At 46.6% G+C, this 19,868-nt stretch overlaps 1 protein-coding gene across 2 annotated transcripts in view; it reads right to left on the bottom strand.

Annotated features, from left to right (window-relative positions):
• Positions 1 to 19,868, bottom strand: part of LOC139280035 (alpha-1,6-mannosyl-glycoprotein 4-beta-N-acetylglucosaminyltransferase-like) — a 61,511-nt gene that overhangs the window by 29,712 nt on the left and 11,931 nt on the right. Inside the window, exon 2 of one of the 2 annotated variants that reach the window (XM_070899477.1) lies at positions 8,362 to 8,508. The exons of the other annotated variant lie outside the window; for it this stretch is intronic. The gene's annotated coding sequence lies outside the window, so the exon portion shown is untranslated. The remainder of the gene's footprint in view (positions 1 to 8,361; positions 8,509 to 19,868) is intronic. 2 annotated transcript variants of the gene reach the window in all.

The following is a 19,868-nucleotide window of genomic DNA, read 5'->3' as shown; positions in this document are numbered from 1 at the left end:
CACCACCTCAGAACGTCCCAAAGTGCTTTACAGCCAATGAAGTATTTTTGAGGTATGATGTAATGTGGGAAACGTGCCAGCCAATTTGAGCACAGCAAGGTCCCACAAACAGCAATGAGATAATGACCAGTGCGTAGAGTAGCTGCCACGTTTCCGACATGACAACAGACTCCCAAAGCAAGCGCTCTACTCGGAACTCCTACATGGCAAGCGAGCTCAAGGAGGGCAGAGGAAACGTTTCAAGGATACCCTCAAAGCCTCCTTGATAAAATGCAACATCCCCATCAATATCTGGGAGTCCCTGGTCAAAGACCGCTCTAAGTGGAGGAAGTGCATCCGGGAGGGCGCTGAGAGTGCATGCAGAAAGCAAGCTCAGGCAACGGAAGGAGCATGCGGCAAACCTGTCCCACCCACCCTTTCCTTCAACGGCTGTCTGTCCCACCTGTGACAGAGACTGTAATTTCCGTATTGGACTGTAAGAACTCATTTTTAAAGTGGAAGCAAGTCTTCCTCGATTTCGAGGGACTGCCTATGAAATATCTCTAATTTTAAGATTGTGGCCCCTTGTATCTGATTCCCCCACCAGAGGAAATTTTTTCTCTGTATCTATCCTTAACATTTTTAAAAGCTCAATCAGATCACGCCTCAATCTTCTAAATTCAAGAGAATACAAATAAAGTCTTGCATTTATATGCCATTTTTCGTGACCTCAGAACGTCCCAAAGCACTTCAAGGACAATTAAAATATAGCCACTATTGTAAAGTAGGAAAAGCTGCCGCCAACTTGCACACAGCAAGCTCCCACAAACAGCAATGTGATAAATGAGCAGATAATCGGTTTTATTTAGTGATGTTGATTGAGGGATAGATATTGGCCCAGGGATAACTCCCCTGCTCTTCTTTGAAAGAATGCCAAGGGATCGTTTACATCCACCCGAGAGGGCCTCTGTTTAACATCTCATCTGAAAGACGGCACCTCCAACAGTGCAGCACTCCCTCAGTCATCATCATCATCATAGGCAGTCCCTCGGGGTCGAGGATGACTTGCTTCCGTACTAAAAATGAGTACTCAGATAACCGATGAACTCAGTTTAAATGGTGGAAGATGCCTGTGCATGAATTTTTTTAACATGGTGTGGCTGTTGCACACCAGCTACTTCACAGACTTGACGGAGCGAGGTCTTGGTCCAGTGGCAAGGGGATTTAAGACGACTGAAGACCAGGCTCCTCATCTGTTCCCTCAGTAGTGCCCCTCTGACAGTGCAGAACTCCCGCAGTACTGCCTCTCCAACAGTGCAGAACTCCCTCAGTACAGCTCCTCCGACAGTGCAGCGCTCCCTCAGAACTGCCCCTCCCTCAGTACTGCCCCTCCAACAGTGCAACGCTCTCTCAATAATGCCCCTCTGACGGTGCAGCGCTCCCTCAGTACTGCCCCTCCCACAGTATAGCGTTCCTTCCGTACTGCCTCTCCGACAGTGCGGCACTCCCTCAGCACTGTTCCTCCAACAGTGTGGCACTCTTTCAGTGCTGCACCGGGAGTGTCAGCCTAGATTTTGTGTTCGAGTCTCTGGAGTGGGAATTGAACCCACAACCTTCTGACTCAGAGGTGAGAGTGCTACCCACTGAGCCACAGCTGACACAAGCCATGTTTATGCAACCTGTCCTCATAACTGAATCCTCTAAGCCCCGGTCTAATTCTGTAAATTAAGGCCGAGGTCCAACAAAAATCCCGCGACCTAAGGAATAGATGTTAGGTGGAGAAATCACAGGAGATTCAGCAGCTGGCCGACAGCCATCATGTGCGAGGATTCTTTACCGCAGTCAAGACCACCTGCGGCCCAAGCACCCAAGGTCCAACCCCACTGTTGGCCAAGGACAGGGAGACACTCATCAAGGACACTGAGGCAGTCAGGACCCACTGGAAGGAGCACTGAGCCCTGTGGCACTCCACTAGGCATTGCCTACCATTCTGAAAAGGACCCGTTTATCCCTACTCTCTGCTTCCTGTCTGCCAACCAGTTCTCTATCCACATCAGTACATTGCTCCCAATACTTTGATTTTGCACACCAATCTCTTGTGCGAGACCTTGTCAAAAGCATTTTGAAAGTCCAAATACACCACATCCACTGGTTCTCCCTTGTCCACTCTGCTAGTTACATCCTCAAAAAATTCCAGAAGATTCGTCAAGCATGATTTCCCTTTCGTAAATCCATGCTGACTTGGACCGATCCTGTCATTGCTTTCCAAATGCGTTGCTATTTCATCTTTAATGATTGATTCCAACATTTTCCCCACTACTGATGTCAAGCTAACCAGTCTATAATTACCCGCTTTCTCTCTCCCTCCCTTTTTAAAAAGTGGTCTTACATTAGCTACCCTCCAGTCGATAGGAACTGATCCACAGAGTCGATAGACTGTTGGAAAATGATCACCAATGCATCCACTATTTCTAGGGCCACTTCCTTAAGCACTCTGGGATGCAGACTATCAGGCCCCAGGGATTTATCGGCCTTCAATTCCATTAGTTTCCCTAACACAATTTCCCGCCTAATAAGGATATCCTTCAGTTCCTCCTTCTTACTAGACCTACTGTCCCTCCTTCTTACTAGACCTACTGACCCTAGTACAATCAGAAGGTTATTTGTGTCTTCCTTCATGAAGACAGAACCAAAGTATTTATTCAATTCTTTATTCCCCATTATAAATTCACCTGAATCCGACTGCAAGGGACCTACGTTTGTCTTTACTAATCTTTTTCTCTTCACATATTTATAAAAGCTTTTGCAGTCAGCTTTTATGTTCCCTGCAAGCTTCCTCTCGTACTCTATTTCCCCCTCTTAATTAAACCCTTAGTCTTCCTCTGTTGAATTCTAAATTTCTCCCAGTCCTCAGGTTTGTTGCTTTTTCTAGCTAAATTATATGCCTCTTCCTTGGCTTTAACACTATCCTTAATTTCCCTTGTTAGCCATGGTTGAGCCACCTTCCCCGTTTTATTTTTTACTCTAGACAGGGATGTACAATTGCTGAAGTTCATCCATGTGAACTTTAAATGTTTGCCATTGCTTATCCACAGACCACCCTTTAAGTATCCTTTGCCAGTCTATTCGAGCCAATTCACGCCTCATACCGTCGAAATTACCTTTCCTTAAGTTCAGGACCCTAGTTTCCGATTAACTGTGTCACTCTCCATCTTAATAAAGAATTCTACCATATTATGGTCACTCTTCCCCAAGGGGCCTCGCACAACAAGATTGCTAATTAGTCCCATCTCATTACACATCACCCAGTCTAGGATGGCCAGCCCTCTAGTTGGTTCCTCGACATACTGGTCTAGAAAACCATCCCTAATACACTCCTCCACCGCATTGCTACCAGTGTGGTTAGCCCAATCTATATGTCGATTAAAGTCACCCATGATAACTGCTGTACCTTTATCGCACACATCCCTTATTTCTTGTTTGATGCTGTCCCCAAACTCACTATTACTGTTTTGTGGTCTGTACACAACTCCCACTAGCGTTTTCTGTCCTTTGGAATTTCGCAGCTCCACCCATACCGATTCCACATCATCCAGGCTAATGTCCCTCCTTACTATTGCATTAATTTCCTCTTTAACCAGCAACACCACCCCGCCTCCTTTTCCTTTCTGTCTATCCTTCCTAATTGCTGAATACCCCTGGATGTTGAGTTCCCAGCCTTGGTCATCCTGGAGCCATGTCTCCATAATGCCAATCACATCATACCCGTTAACTGCTATCTGCGCAGTTAATTTGTCCACCTTATTCCGAATACTCCTCACATTGAGGCACAGAGCCTTCAGGCTTGTCTTTTTAACACACCTTGCCCCTTTAGAATTTTGCTGTAATGTGGCCCTTTTTGTTTTTTGCCTTGGGTTTCTCTGCCCACCACTTTTACTATTCTGCTTTCTATCTTTTGCTTCTGACTCCATTTTATTTCCCTCTGTCTCCCTGCATAGGTTCCCATCCCCCTGCCATATTAGTTTAACTCCTCCCCAACAGCACTAGCAAACACACCTCCTAGGACATTGGTTCCAGTCCTGCCCAGGTGCAGATGGTCCGGTTTGTACTGGTCCCACCTCCCCCAGAACAGGTTCCAATGCCCCAGGAATTTGAATCCCTCCCTTCTACACCACTCCTCAAGCCACATATTCATCTGAGCTATCCTGCGATTCCTACTCTGACTAGCACGTGGCACTGGTAGCAATCCTGAGATTACTACTTTTGAGGTCCTACTTTTTAATTTAACTCCTCGCTCCCTAAATTCATCTCGTAGGACCTCATCCCATTTTTTACCTATATTGTTGGTACCTATATGCACCACGACAACTGGCTATTCACCCTCCCTTTTCAGAATGTCCTGCACCCGCTCCGAGACATCCTTGACCTTTGCACCAGTGAGGCAACATACCATCCTGGAGTCTCAGTTGCGGCCACAGAAACGCCTATCTATTCCCCTTACAATTGAATCCCCTATCACTATTGCTCTCCCACTCTTTTTCCTGCCCTCCTGTGCAGCAGAGCCCGCCATGGTGCCATGAACTTGGCTGCTGCTGCCCTCCCCTGATGAGTCATCCCCCTCAACAGTACCAAAAGCGATGTATCTGTTTTGCAGGGGGATGACCGGAGGGGATCCCTGCACTACCTTCCTTGCACTGCTCTTCCTGTGGTCTTCCATTCCCTATCTGGTTGTGTACCCTGTACCTGCAGTGAGACCAACTCACTAAATGTGCTATTCACATCATTCTCAGCATCGTGCATGCTCCAGAGTGAATCCACCCACAGCTCCAGTTCCGCATTGCAGACCGTCAGGAGCTGGAGGTGGATACACTTCCCGCACACATAGTCGTCAGGGACACCGGAAGCGTCCCTGAGTTCCCACATAGTACAGGAGGAGCATAACATGTGTCCGAGCTCTCCTGCCATGACTTAACCCCTAGATTAGCTTAAATTGGCAACAACAATGCTGAAGGTTACTTACTGATATAGAAAAGAAAAAAGAAAAGCTACTTACCAATCACCAGCCAATCACTTACCCCTTTGGCTGTGACGTCACCTTTCAATTTCTTTCTACTTCTTTTGTGCCTCCCTGCTGCAGCTGCACAAGCACGCCTTTATAGGCCTCCCCACGCTCGCCTCACCGACGCTGCTCGCACTCCCGTCTCCTGCTGACGTTGGGCCTTTATAGGCCTCCCCACGCTCGCCTCACCGACGCTGCTCGCACTCCCGTCTCCTGCTGACATTGGGCCTTTATAGGCCTCCCCACGCTCGCCTCACCGACGCTGCTCGCACCAGTATCAAGCAGTGCCGCATCATCGCACCAACCCTCTTCTCGATCTTCCTTGCTGCAATGCTCCACCTCACAATCAACAAGCTCCCCGCTGGAATGGAACTAAACCACAGAACCAGTGGGAACGTGTTCAACCTTCGTCATCTCCAAGCCAGATCCAAGACCATCCCAACCTCTGTCGTCGAACTACAGTACGTGGACGACGCCTGCGTCTGTGCACATTTGGAGGCTGAACTCCAAGTCATCGTCAACATCTTCACTGAGGCGTACGAAAGCATGGGCCTTACACTAAACATCTGTAAGACAAATGTCTTCCACCAACCTGACCCCATCACACAGCACTGCCCCCCAGTCATCAAGATCCACAGCGTGGCTCTGGACAACATGGACCACTTTCCATACCTCAGGAGCCTATTATCAGCAATGGCAGACATCGATGTCAAGGTTCAACACTGCCTCCAGTGTGCCAACGCAGCCTTCGGCTGAGGAAACGAGTGTTCACAGATCCGGCCATCAAATCTGCCACCAAGCTCATGATCTACAGGGCTGTAGTGATACCCGCCCTCCTGTATGGATCAGAGATGTGGAACATATACAGTAGACTGCTCAAATCGCTGGAGAAATACCACCAACATTGTCTCCGCAAGATCATGCAAATCCCCTGGGAGGACAGATTTACCAACGTTAGCATCCTCAATCAGGCCAACATCCTCAGCATCGAAGCACTAACCACACTCAATCAGCTCCGTTGGGCGGGCCACATTGTTCGCATGCCTGACACAAGATTCCCAAAGCAAGCGCTCTACTCGGAACTCCTACACGGCAAGCGAGCCCCAGGTGGGCAGAGGAAACGGTTCAAGGACACCCTCAAAGCCTCTTTGATAAAATGCAACATCCCCACCGACACCTGGGAATCCCTGGCCAAAAACCGCCCTAAGTGAAGGAAGTGTATCCAGGAGGACGCTGAGCACCTCGAGTCTCGTCGCCGAGAGCATGCAGAAAACAAGCGCAAGGAGCGTGCCACCCTTTCCTTCAACAACTGTCTGTTCCACCTGTGACAGAGACTGTAATTCCTGCATTGAACTGATCAGTCACCTGAGAACTCACTTTTAGAGTGGAAGCAAGTCTTCCTCGATTTCGAGGGACTGCCTATGACTAACATGTAGTTCAGCTGTCTCTGATTTAGATTCTCAGTACTGTTGCCACGCAACATTCCCTATTGATCTGAATGCAGATGTACTATGTGGACCAGTGAGATAGTATTCTCTGACCCCTTTCCTCACACAGCTTAAACGCTTGGTTCAGTCCCTGGGTTTGTGGACCAATCATAGTGTCCAACGGTGGACAGGTTGCTCGGTTCCAGGGTCGCCCACTCTGGTTGGACGGATTCCTGGAGGTTTCATCACATGATCTTCTGCCTCCAACCGGCCCCACTCCCACACTCCCACCATTGGCCGCCCGACTTATCCATCATTGTGGCGCCCCGCCTTACCACAGGCCAATCGGAAAATGAGCAGGCTCTCCGAAACCCCATTGGGTGATTCTAGGCTTTCAGTCAAACACACCTTTTTCCCCCAACCTCCAATAGTATTACAGCAAATATATAAAACTGTTTTAAAGAAAATGAAAAAAAAAAAATTTCTTTAATGTGACTTTTTCTCCCGGGTTTTTGCTCCCAGCACTGTCCTGGAGATCACTTCAATTCCTGAAGATTCCAGGGCAGTCCTGGAGGGTTGGCGACCCCTACCCACCGATGCAGGAGTAGAAATGTCACAATCGGGACACTGTCCGATTGTGTGTGGGCCATTTAATATTCAACACACCAAAGTCAGTGTTACCTTCAAGGATTTCAGAGGCAATGCTTTGGGCCGACCGCAGGAGCAGGGGAGAGAAAGTGAAATCAGGATCATGCAAATTATTTTTGGATTTTGCTTTCCCAAAGGAACTGATTCAGTTTTCAAGCCACTCCAAATATCTCAAATTAAAGTGATTGGGCAGCTTATCAAAAATGGTGGGGAACCAAAGGTCTAATGAGGGTGAGGAACTTAACGTAATTAATATAAGTAGAGAAAAAGTACTAGAGGAACTAATGAGACTATAATATTGTGTGAATAAAGGAATTTTAAATATTAAAGTGTAAGATTCCAAAATTCGTGGAAACCTCCCAGTGTTTGGACTCACTGAAAAGGAAATTCAATTTTGGGCTATTAAACAGAAAGTTTGGGATCCTAAAATGCATATGGAAGAAATTACAAGTTTTAACCAAGTTTGGGATTTTAAAAGACATGTTTGGGCCTGTGGGGAAAAGCTGCAGAAACAGAGAGGTGGGATTTAGAATTTGGATATTGTAGCTAATCAGTTTGTCTGGGGGAGCTGTTTAACCAGTCAGGCTCCCAGAAAACATTAGCATTTAAACAATCGACCACTGAAGAAACAGGACCCAAATGTCACATACATATTCCAACACCTTTTTCAACATGCATAGAAATATCTGGCTCAGCCCAGACTTCCCGAAGCAAAGCAGTGCTATCACAATGGACAAGAGCTCATTAGCTCATAAATAAGGAGTATCACAATCCCAAAGTCTATCAACGCCAGATTAAAACATTTAATCAAGTTTCAGTTAGTGAGCCCGCCAAAACTTATACAAAGAAGACCACTTAAAAATCAAGGGGCAGCAAAACTCAAACAAAAGAAACATTAGATTTGGCGCGAAGATTAAGCAGCCTCTCAGAGTATAATTGAGGGCCAACGTACCAAGAGAGCAATTCTATTCTGACCCTCACAAGAGAACTACTCTATTCTGACCATCACAGGAAGAACTGTTCTGACCACCACAGGAAAACTTTTCTGACCAAGCACTTCGGAACAACAAGATCGAGAGCACACGGCGAGAAACCACAGGAAGAAACATCGCGACATCGGAGAAAAGAACGTCAAAAAACAATCAGTGGAACATAAATACCAACTGACTTGGTAGGCCTAGACTATCCAGTAGAAATTACCTAAAGAACTTAAAACCCTATTGCTAACAAAGGAAATTGGGTACTCACCCAAGATAAATCCAAAACGCGTCTAACCGCATCAGCGGACTCAACCCAACTGGTTTCAATACGCAGCAGAGGTCTTCTACCACGTCTGGAGTACGGCAAGGCAAACCGGCTTTCACCAAGGAACTCCGAAACCGTGAAACAGCCCAACTGTCAAAGGAAGGATCTGGTGAGCATGAATCCCTGGAGCCCTAGAGTTTGACCTAGTTAGAGAGTGAGTGGGAGGTGGGAGGTATTTCTGTTGTGTTTATTACCTGTAATAAAGTATTCCCCATTGTTTAGAACCTTTATATAAGATTTTACCGTTTTATTGGAGTGTATTTGTGTTATTTGCTTTCTTGTACAAAACAGTTGTCTGCTGCACTTCATTATACCCTGATTAATAAATCCAAACTCGAGAACCAGGGAATAGGAGCAACTCGCAACCGCTCCGGTCAGGAAGGCAAGCGGACAGACCCACCACCCCCTACAAAGGGCATCAAGGGATTATGGGGATAGTGTAGGAAGGTGTTGAGGTCGAAGGTCAGCCTTGATCTCATTGAATGGAGCAGCAGGCTCGAGGGGCCGAATAGGCTACTCCTGCTCCTATTCCTTATGTTATTTGGCCTGATATTCCGGCCTCCCCGAGTCCGTGCGGAAGGCATCGCAAAAGCCGGTTTTCGGCGCGCAATGCACATGTGCCGAAAACCAGCTTTTCCGACGTGTCAAGTTCTGGTTTGACAGATCCTCTGCATCTTGGCAGTGAGGACATTCGCATGGACAAGATTGTGATATTTACCCAGCTCTTGCCCAGTGAATGTCCTTCAAACTCTTGCACCTGGTAAAAGCAAGCGCATAGCTTACTTTTACCAGCGTAAGAGTTTTAAAACATATAAAAAACATAAAAATAAAATTTCAAAACACATTTTTATGTTAAAAACCCTGCCCACTAAGGTAAGTTTATTTTCAACCCTAACTACAAAAGTTTAAAAAAAATTTGGAAAAATATATATTTTTTAAAACACATTTATTGGGTTCAATTTTCCCCAATTATCTGCGCCCTTTTTTTTGGCGTGCACCATTTTATTTTGGAGTAAGTTCAAATCTCCAAGTTTCCCCAAAGTTTCTGCGCTAGCGTAATTTACTTAGGTAGGATTTTTTTAGCTGCCATCCGCGCCAGTTCTGGTCATTTAAGCAAGTTTGGCCAGCTCTGATTTTTTCCAATGTTTCTTAGGACAGCGTATGTGACCGCTCTGGAAAAACTTCTGGGCAGTTAACAAAATCGGCGCAGCAGATGCAGTTCCACGGCCCGGACATCAGCGGGGGAGAGGTAGGGAGAGGAGCGAGAGGGGGAGAGGGAGAGGGAGAGGGGGGGGAGAGGGAGAGGGAGAGGGAGGGGGAGAGGGAGAGAGGGAGGGGGGGAGGGGGAGAGGGAGGGGGAGGAGGGAGGGGGGGAGGGAGAGAGAGAGGGGGAGAGAGAGTGGGAGAGGAGAGAGAGGGGGAGAGGAGAGAGAGAGGAGAGAGAGAGAGGGGGAGAGGGAGAGAGAGAGAGGGGGAGAGGAAAAAGAGGGAGAGAGGGGGAGAGGGAGAGAGAGAGGGATAGAGAGAGGGTGAGAGAGAAAGGGGGAGAGGAGAGAGAGAGGGGGAGAGGGAGAGGAGAGAGAGAGGGAGCGGGAGAGAGAGGGGGAGAGGAGAGAGAGGGGGAGAGTGGGGGAGAAGGCCTTTCGGCCGGGGTTTGGAGCGGCTAGGGGTGGGAGGGAGGCTGGAATGTTGCTGCAATGTGCAATGTGCTTGTGCAGGTTGCTGTGAGCTGGCCAGAATGTGTTGTATGTTTCACTTTCCAGCCTCAGCAGTGTGTCCCTTGTTACCCTGGCAACCCAGTCTTTTTGGAGCAGATCTTAGGCTCCACCCCCAAAGCTAAAGGACAGGCTAGGCGGCGCCAAAATCAACAATTCAAACGGGGAAACTTGAATGATTTTGTTTTGGCGTAGTTGGGCCCAAAAAAAATGGGCGTAGCTCTTCAAGTATGCCAAAAAACGGCATTGGGGAAAATTGAACTCATTAACTTTAATTTCAATTAATTTTAATTATGTGAGGTGTGTTTTTTATTTTTTATTATTTTTTGTTATATGATGTTTCGTGTGTTTGCTATTAATGAGAAAAAAAACCCAATGAGAACTTGTAGATACCAAGTTTCCATTGCTATTAATGAGAAAGCTGTGCAATACTGTACCTGATTGGCTGAGCAGTCACACGTGACTGCATCTTCTGCAAGGGAACTTGGAGGACGGGAGCGCGCTCCTCAGTGCAGGAAGAGAAGACCTCCCCACCGGAATCCCAGGCACCTCCAGGAACAACTGGTAATTTCGTTAAAATTCTCAGCTTGGAGGCGCTCATCCGAATGAAGCCCCCGACCGGAATTTCAGGCCCCTTATGTTCTTCTGTAAAAGCCGGAAAATCCCCTGGATCTGATGGCCTACATCCTAGGGTTCTAAAAGAGGTGGCTGCAGAGATAATCGGTGTATGTTTCCCCTCGTGGGGGAATCTAGAACGAGGGGGCATAGTTTGAGAATAAGGGGTCGCACATTTAAAATATAAATGAGGAGGAATTTCTTCTCTCACAGGGTCGTGAATCTGTGGAATTCTCTGCCCCAGAGAGCTGTGGAGGCTGGGTCATTGAATATATTTAAGGTGGAGATAGACAGATTTTTGAACGATAAAGGAGTCAAGGGTTATGGGGTGCCAGCAGGGAAATGGCGTTGAGGCCAGGATCAGATCAGCCATGATCTTATTGAATAGTGAAGCAGGCTCGAAGGACCAAATGACCAAATGGCCAACTCCTGCTCCTATTTCTTATCTTCTAATTTTCTTATGTTCATTGGATTTGATCTTCCAAATTCCCTAGATTCTAGAACAATTCCAGTGGATTGGAAAGTAGCAAATGCAACACCACTATTTGAGAAAGGAGGTTGTGAGAAAACAGGGAACTACAGACCAGTTAGCCTGATATCACTCATTGGGAAAATATTGGAATCTATTGTTAAGGAAATGTTATCGGGGCATTTAGAAAATCATAACATGATCAGGCAGAAAAAACATGGTTTTATGAAAGGGAAACCGTGTTTGGCAAATCTAGTAGAGTTTTTTGAGGATGCAACTAGCAGGGTAGATAAAGGGTAACCAGTGGATGAAGTATATTTGGATTTCCAAAAGATATTCGTTAAGGTGCCACATAAAAGCTTATTACACAAGATAAAGGCTCATGGGATTGGAGGTAATGTATTAGCATGGACAGAGGATTGGACAGAAAACAGAGAGTAGGGATAAACGGATCTTTTTCAGATTGGTAGGCTGTAACTAGTGAGGTGCCGCAAGGATCAATGCTGGAGCCTCAGCTATTTACAATCAATATTAATGACCTAGATGAATGGACCAAGTGTAAAGTATCCAAGTTTGCTGAAGATACAAAGTTAGGTGGGACAGTAAGCTGTGAGGAGAACACAAAAAGAGTCTGTAAAGGGATATAGATAGACTAAGTGACGTGGCAGATGGAGTATAATGTGGGGAAATGTGAGATTATTCACTTTGGTAGGAGCAATAGAAAAACAGAATATCTTTTAAATGTTGAGAAACTTTTAAATGTTGGTGTTCAGAGAGATTTGGGTGTCCTTGTGCAAGAAACACAGAAAGCTAGCATAGAGGTACAGCAAGCAATAAGGAAGGCAAATGGCATGTTGTCCTTTATTGCAAGGGGGTTGGAGTATAAGAGTAAGGAAGTCTTGCTACAATTGTACAGGGCCTTGGTGAGACCACACCTGGAGTACAGTACACAGTTTTGGTCTCCTTATCTAAGGAAGGATATACATGCCTTGGAGACAGTGCAAAGAAAGTTCACTCAATTGATTCTTGGGATGAGAGGGCTGTCCTATGATGAGAGATTGTGTAGAATCGGTCTATACTTTCTGGAGTTTAGATGAATGAGCGGTGATCTCATTAAAACATACAAGATTTTGAAGGGGGATTGACAGGATAGATGCTGAGAGGTTGTTTCCCCTGGCTGGAGTGTCTTGAATGGGGGTGTAGAAACATAGAAACATGGGCTAGATTTTCCACTTCACATTGCCCATCTAAGGCCCATCTATGACCCAAAATGGAGCAGTAGTAGGCCATTCGGCCCTTCGAGCCTGCACCACCATTTAATATGATCATGGCTGATCCTCTATCTCAACACCATATTCTCGCTTTTTCCCCATACTCCTTGATGCCTTTTGTGTCTAGAAATCTATCTATATCCTCAGGATAAGGGGTCGGCCATTTAAGACCGAGATGAGGAGGAATTTCTTCACTCAGAATCTTTGGAATTCTCCACCCCAGAAGGCTGTGGATGCTGAGTCTCTGAATATATTCAAGGCTGAGATCGATAGATTTTTGGACTCTAGGGGAATCAAGGGATTATGGAGATCGGGCGGGAAGGTGGAGTTGAGGTTGAAGATCAGTCAAGATCTTATTGAATGGCAGAGCAGGCTCAAGGGGCCATATGGCCGATTCCTGCTCCTATTTCTTATGTTCTTATGTAATCAGTGGACTGGAAGGATTCAGCATGGCTCTAGGAATTAACAACAACCTGCATTTATATAGCGCCTTTAACATAGTAGAACGCCCCAAGGTGCTTCACAGGAGTATTATCCTGTAATGGACTGATTAATTACTTTGTCTCATGTTTTACCAGAGAAACTAACAAGGTGGACAAGACATTAGAAGAAGAGATCAGAAAAGATATAAAATAATTGAAGATAGAAAAGGGCGAGATAATTGATAAACTAATCAAATTTAGAGAGGATAAACCCTCTAGTCCAGATGGATTACATCTACACTTATTAAAAGAAGTTCAGGAAGAGATAGAGATAGCAGAGGCACTATTACAAATATATAACAATTCATTAGGAAAGGGAATAGTGCCAGAGGACTGGTGGACAGCTAATGTGATTCCTTTATTTAAAAAGGGAGCTAGAACAAGTCCAGAGAAATACAGACTAATTAACTTAATGTCGGTGGTCGGAAAGATAATGCAATCTTTAATCAAAGATGTAATAGAAAAACATCTAGAAACCAAAAATATACTCAAGAGTAGTCAGCACGGATTCCAAAAGGAAAGTTCTTGCTTGACCAACATTATTGAATTATTTAAAGAAGGAACAGAAAGGGTAGACAAGGGTAATGTAGTAGATGTTATATATTTTGATTTTCAAAAGGTTTTCGATATGATACCATATGATCGAATGGTGACTAAGGTGGAGTCAGGGGACAAGTAGCAGAATGGACAGCAAACTGACTACAGAAAAGAAAACCAGGAGTAGGGGTTAAAGGTAGTTACTTAGGGCTCAATTTCCCCCAGTATTTGCTGTTTTTTTTGGAGTAGGCTGCTTTTTCTGGCCTAACTTAAAAATCCCCAGTTTCCCCAATCAATTTGCACCAGCATAACTGACATAGTTACGGTTTTTTTTAGGTAGGTTTTTTTTTGCTCAAAAGGGGGCGTTACCAGCCACCTACGTCAATTCTAGCCATTTAGGCAACTTTGGCCAGCTAATAGTTACTCCATTTCTACTTAGGACAGCGTATGTGGCCACTCGAGAAAACCCTTGCGGCGAGTTAAAGAAATCGGCACAGGTAAGGAAATCGGCGCAGGTAAGGAAATCGGCGCAGGTAAGGAAATCGGCGCAGGTAAGGAAATCGGCGCAGGTAAGGAAATCGGCGCAGGTAAGTGCAGCAGATGCCTGGACAGCAGCAACAGGAAAGGTAAGAGAGAGGAGGAGAGAGAGGTGGGGGAGGAAGAGAGAAGTGGGGGAAGGGAGAGGGGGTGATGGGAAGCCTTTCGGGTGTAGTTAGGTGCGGGGACCGAGAGGGAGGAGACCAGTCGGCCTGGGCTAGGGGCAGGGGAGCAGACTGGGAGGCCACTCGGTCTGAGCTAGGAGCAGGAGAACGCATCAGGTGCCACTCAGCCTGGGCTAGGGAGCGGGAGAATGCACCGGCAAGTCCTTCAGCCAAGGCTAGGAGCGGGGGAGCTGACCAGGAGGCTGGGGGGGTGGGGTGGGGGAGGGGAGAGACAGCGAACTGGCCAGCATCGGGGGCCACAGAGCGGCGGGAAGGCACCAGAGAGGCTTGGGGGAGAAGAGAGACAGTGAACTGGTGGGCTTCAGGGGCCACAGAGCGGTGGGAAGGTGCCGGAGAGGCTGGGGAGGAGAGACAGTGAACTGGTCCGCATCGGGGGCCACAGAGCAGCGGGAAGGTGCCGGAGTGGCTCGGGGGAGAAGGTTACTCACCATAATGAAGCTGAAGGAAGTCTCCCAGTCTCGGAGCTCTACTGCGCATGCGCGGCCATGTCAGCGGCGTCAAGAAAGTAACTTTTTCCCCCCGCGCATGTGCAGAAGTCCCGGCTCCTTTTTCCAGCGCAGACTGCAGGCAGGCTCCAACCCCCGCCCCCCCCCCCCCCCCCCCGAGGCGACTGGTCACGCTCTGCAGCTGCAGATTTGAGGTCAAACATTGGGGAAACTACGAAGATTTTATCCTGGCGCATCTATTCACGCATTAAGTGGCACAACTCAGGCAAGTATGCCAGAAAACGGGCTCGGGGAAAATTGAGCCTAGGAAATGGTGGGAAGTGATGTTCCACAAGGATCGGTGCTGGGAGCACTGTTGTTCACCATTTACATAAACGATTTGGCTTCGGGAATCAGAAGTACAATTTCAAAATTTGCAGCTGACACCAAATTGAAGGGGGGAGTGTAGTTAATACAGAGGAGGACTGCGACAAAAACACGTTAATAAACTTACAGAATTAGCAAATTAATTTCAATATAGATAACTGTGAGGTGGTGCATTTTGGTCAGAAGATTAAGGATGCACCAGACTCCTTAGAAAATAAGAGTCTAAATGGGTTTTGAGGAGTATAGGAATCTAAGGGTAAAGATACACAAATCACTAAAAGTAGTGACACAGGTTAATAAGGTCAGAAAAAAGCAAACCAGGCACTGGGGTTCATTTCCAGAGAGATTGAATTAAAAAGCAGAGAAGTTATGTTAAACTTGCATAGAACCTTGTATTATGCCTGTGATGTACTTATGAATGACTCCACGAGGCAATGTGTTGTACTCAAATTGTAGTGACCTTGGTGCTTTATTCCAAACTCCAGAGTGAGGCAGTTGCATGGTGGCTCGCCTTTTATACAGCCCCTGCCACCAGGGCAGGAAACCCCGTCTCCACCAGTTGCACCCTCTAGTGGTGCCAGCATGTATATACACAGTGTAAACCTTATTGATAGTACATCAGGTAAACAAGTCTCCATCTTATGCAACTATACAGTGACTACACAGAGAGTATATCTATAGTCTGCATATATAACACCTTGGTTAGACCACAACTGGAGTAACTGTACACAGTTCTGGTCTCCATATTATACGAAGGATATAGAGGCACCCTTTCTGTTACTTCTTCAAATAATTCAATAAGGTTGGTCAAGCAAGACCTTCCCTTTTGGAATCTGTGCTGACTATTACATTTTCAGTTTTGATGTGTTTTTCTATTACATCACAAGGATGATACCAGAATTGAGAGGTTATACTTCTCAGGGAAGACTGAACAGCTGGGGCTCTTTTCTCTAGAAAAAATAAGGCTGAGGGGTGACCTGATAGAGATCTTTAAAATTATGAAAGGGTTTGATAGGGTAGATGTACAGAAAATGTTTCCACTTGTGGGGGAGACCAGAACTAGGGGCCTTCAATATAAGATAGTCACTAATAAATCCAATGGGGAATTCAGGAAAAACTTCTTTACCTAGAGAGTGGTGAGAATGTGGAACTCGCTACCACAGGGAGTGATTGAGGTGAATAGCATGGATGCATGTAAAGGAAAGCTGGATAAACACATGAGGGAGAAAGGAATCGAAGGATATGCTGATGGGGTGAGATGAAGAGGGGTGGGAGGAGCCTCGTATGGAGCATAAACACCGGCACGGACCTGTTTCTGTGCCATACATTCTGTTGTATATGTATACTTGTATTGACTCTGTACAGCCACCATAGGGCTCGTCTCCTGGAGTCCCAAAGGATCCCATAATCCCTTGGGAGCACAGGTATTTAAGGAGGCTTCACAGGTTGGAGAGGCACTCTGGAGACCTGCAATAAACGACTAAGGTCACACTTTACTTTGAGCTCACAGTATTCAGTCTGACTCTTTCTCCATACACAACAACTGGCAACGAGATACAGATAGCGAACCCAAAGATGCAGAGAACATTGGGCATCCTGGAGAAATTCTCGGAGGGAGATGATTGGGAAACTTTTGTGGTGTGACTCGACCAATACTTCGTGGCCAACGAGCTAGATGGGGAAGAGAGCGCTTTCCTGGTGCCTGAAGTGGAGTTCCTGGGAAGGAGGATTGCGACGGACAGCATCAGGCCCACCAACGCGAAGACGGAGGCAATCGAGAACGCACCGAGGCCACAGAACGTGACAGAGCGGTCGTTTCTGGGACTCCTGATCTACTTTAGTAACTTCTTACCGGATCTCAGCACACTGTTAGAACCACTGCCTATCTTACTACGGAAAGGGGACGAATGGGTTTGGGGCAAAAGCCAAGAAAATGTCTTTGTAAAAGCGAGAAAATTGTTATGCTCAAACAAATTGCTTGTGTTGTATGATCCATGTAAGCGTTTGGTACCAGCATGTGATGCGTCGTCATATGGCGTCGGGTGTGTATTGCAACAAGCTAATGATTTCGGGAAACTGCAACCGGTTGCTTATGCATCCAGGAGTCTGTCTAAGACTGAGAGAGCCTACAGCATGATTGAGAAAGAAGCGACAACGGGCCATGTTTTAACAGTGCTGAGCTCAAAGAATTCATGACCCATAACGGGATCAAACATGTCACATCTGCCCCGTTTAAACCAGCGTCCAATGGTCAGGCAGAGAGAGCAGTGCAAACCTTCAAGCAAGGCTTGAAGAGGGTAACTGAAGGCTCACTGCATACTCGCCTATCCAGAGTCCTGTTTAGCTACCGCATGAGACCCCACTCACTCACTGGGATCCCACCTGCTGAACTGCTCATACAAAGATCACTTAAGACATGGCTTTCGTTAGTTTACCCTGATCTACATGAACAGGTAGAGAGCAGGCAGCTTCAACAAAGTGCATACCATGATAGCACAAATGTGTCATGCGAGATTGAAATCAATGATCCCCTATTGGTATTAAATTATGGACAAGGTCCCAAGTGGCTTCCCAGCACAGTCCTGGCCAAAGAGGGGAGCAGGGTGTTTCGGGTCAAACTTTCAAATGGACTCAGTCACCGGAAACACTTGGACCAAATCAAACTCAGATTCACGGACTATCCGGAGCAACCCACCTTGGACCCTACCTTTTTTGATCCCCCAACATACACACCAGTGGCAACCGGCACCACGGTTGACCACGAAGCAGAACCCATCATCCACAGCAGCCCAGCAGGGCCCAACACACCAGGCAGCCCAGCAAAGCCAACTGCACAGCAGCCCAGCAAGGGCCCAACAAATGATTCAACAACACCAGCTTTCACACCGAGATGATCAACCAGGTCAAGAAGGGCCCCAGATCGATTCACATTGTAAATAGTTACATTATTGACTTTGAGGGGGAGTGTTGTTATATATGTAAACTTGTATTTACTCTGTACAGCCACCTGAGGGCTCATCCTCTGGAGTCCCAAGGGATCCCATAATCCCTTGGGAGCACAGGTATTTCAGGAGGCTTCACATGCTGGAGAGGCACTCTGGAGACCTGCAATAAAAGACTACGGTCACACTTTACTTTGAGCTCACAGTGTTCAGTCTGACTCTTTCCCCATACACAACACATTCTATGTAACCAGATAAAAAAAATTGCCACTGAGCCCAAGAAAAGCACATTTGGACAGGTGACCAAAAGCTTGGTCAAAGTGATAGGTTTTAATGAGCCTCTTAAAGAAGGAGAGAGATGTGTAGGGGCTGAGAGAGAGGCGGTGAGGTTCAGGGAGAGAATTCCAGACCTTAGGGCCCCGGCAACTGAAGGTACAGCCACCAATGGTGCAGCGAAGGAGGTGGGGGATATGTAAGAAGCCAGAAATAGAGAGGCACAGAATTCTTGGAGGCTTGTAGGTCTGGAAGGGGTTACAGAGATAGGGAAGAGGGAGGTCATGGAGGGATTTGAACAGGAGGATGAGAATTTTAAAACTGGACCGGGAGTCAATGCAGGTCAGTGAGCAGAGGGGGTGGTGAGTGAACGGGACTCGGTGTGAGTTAGGACACGGGGCAGCAGGCACCTGATGGTGATAGGGCGAGATGAAGTAAATATCGTGGGAGGAGGCAGTGTTCGATGTTATGTATGTTAACTGGGTTTTACCTGCCACCGGAGAGCGCGACTGTCAGAGACCTAATGGTCACTGGCAGACACGTGCAAACCGTGTATATAATGTTGGCAGCCATGTTGAATCCTCACTTTGAGAATAAATAAACTGGAATAAGGTCATGCCTGAACTAGCTCACTGTACTTAGCCTCGTGGAGTTATTCGATACTTAACGTCCGAGAGATTAATCTTTACAAGGTTGCCTGTCCTAATATCTCCTTATGTGGCTCGGTGTCACATTATGTTTGATAATTGCTCCTGTGAAGCACCTTGGGACGGTTTACGATGTTAACGCGCTATATATATGCAAGTTGCTGTTGCTGTAATAAATTAAAGTGGTGAAAGAAAATAAAAGGTGCCATTTCTTTTCATGCCCTAGGATTTTTCGGCTGTGTTTTGCTGGCTGCAGTGTCCGGGAGATTAATCTTTACCTCCCGGAGACTCCAGGGCAATTCAGTGAGGGTTGGCAACACTACCTCCTGAACTCAGAACGTGTGGGTTCCGGTCAGTCATAGGCAGTCCCTCGGAATAGAGGAAGACTAGCTTCCACTGTAAAATTGAGTTCTGAGGTGACTATACAGTCCAATACGAGAACCACAGCCTCCGCCACAGGTGGGACAGATGGTCTTTGAGGGAAAGGGTGGGTGAGGAGTCTGGTTTGCCGCACGTTCCTTCCGATGTCTGCACTTGGTTTCTGCATGCTCTCGGCGATGAAACTCGAGGTGCTCTGGTCAAGCTGAACGCTGTCTGCTTGACTTGGCTGCTGCCTGGCCCCGGCTCTGACTATCTTGTCTCGGAGCGAGCTTGATGCAGGAGTACGCACAGGAATATACAGGTCTGTCTCTTGATCGTTTGAAACTTACCGGTTGAAGGGGCAGGGAAGGGGAGAGTCAGAAGACTCTAAATCGATAAAATTAAGATTGGGACAGGCTTGCTAAATATCGCTTCCGGGCACTTTGCAAACCAGTTTTGGCATTTCATTGCACTTACACTCATACAACACCTAGCCTTGAAATTACAGTCACAGTCTCAGTTTAGCATTGATGTCATGTATGTAACCTTTATGTAACAACACTGCAATACTGTATATACGTAAGAAATGCACACCTTGACCACAA

The sequence above is a fragment of the Pristiophorus japonicus genome, chromosome 14 (assembly GCF_044704955.1).
Source record: "Pristiophorus japonicus isolate sPriJap1 chromosome 14, sPriJap1.hap1, whole genome shotgun sequence".
Lineage (NCBI taxonomy): Eukaryota > Metazoa > Chordata > Chondrichthyes > Pristiophoridae > Pristiophorus > Pristiophorus japonicus.
The sequence above is the reverse complement of the archived record's forward strand: the minus strand, read 5'-3'. Positions and strand labels throughout refer to the sequence as shown.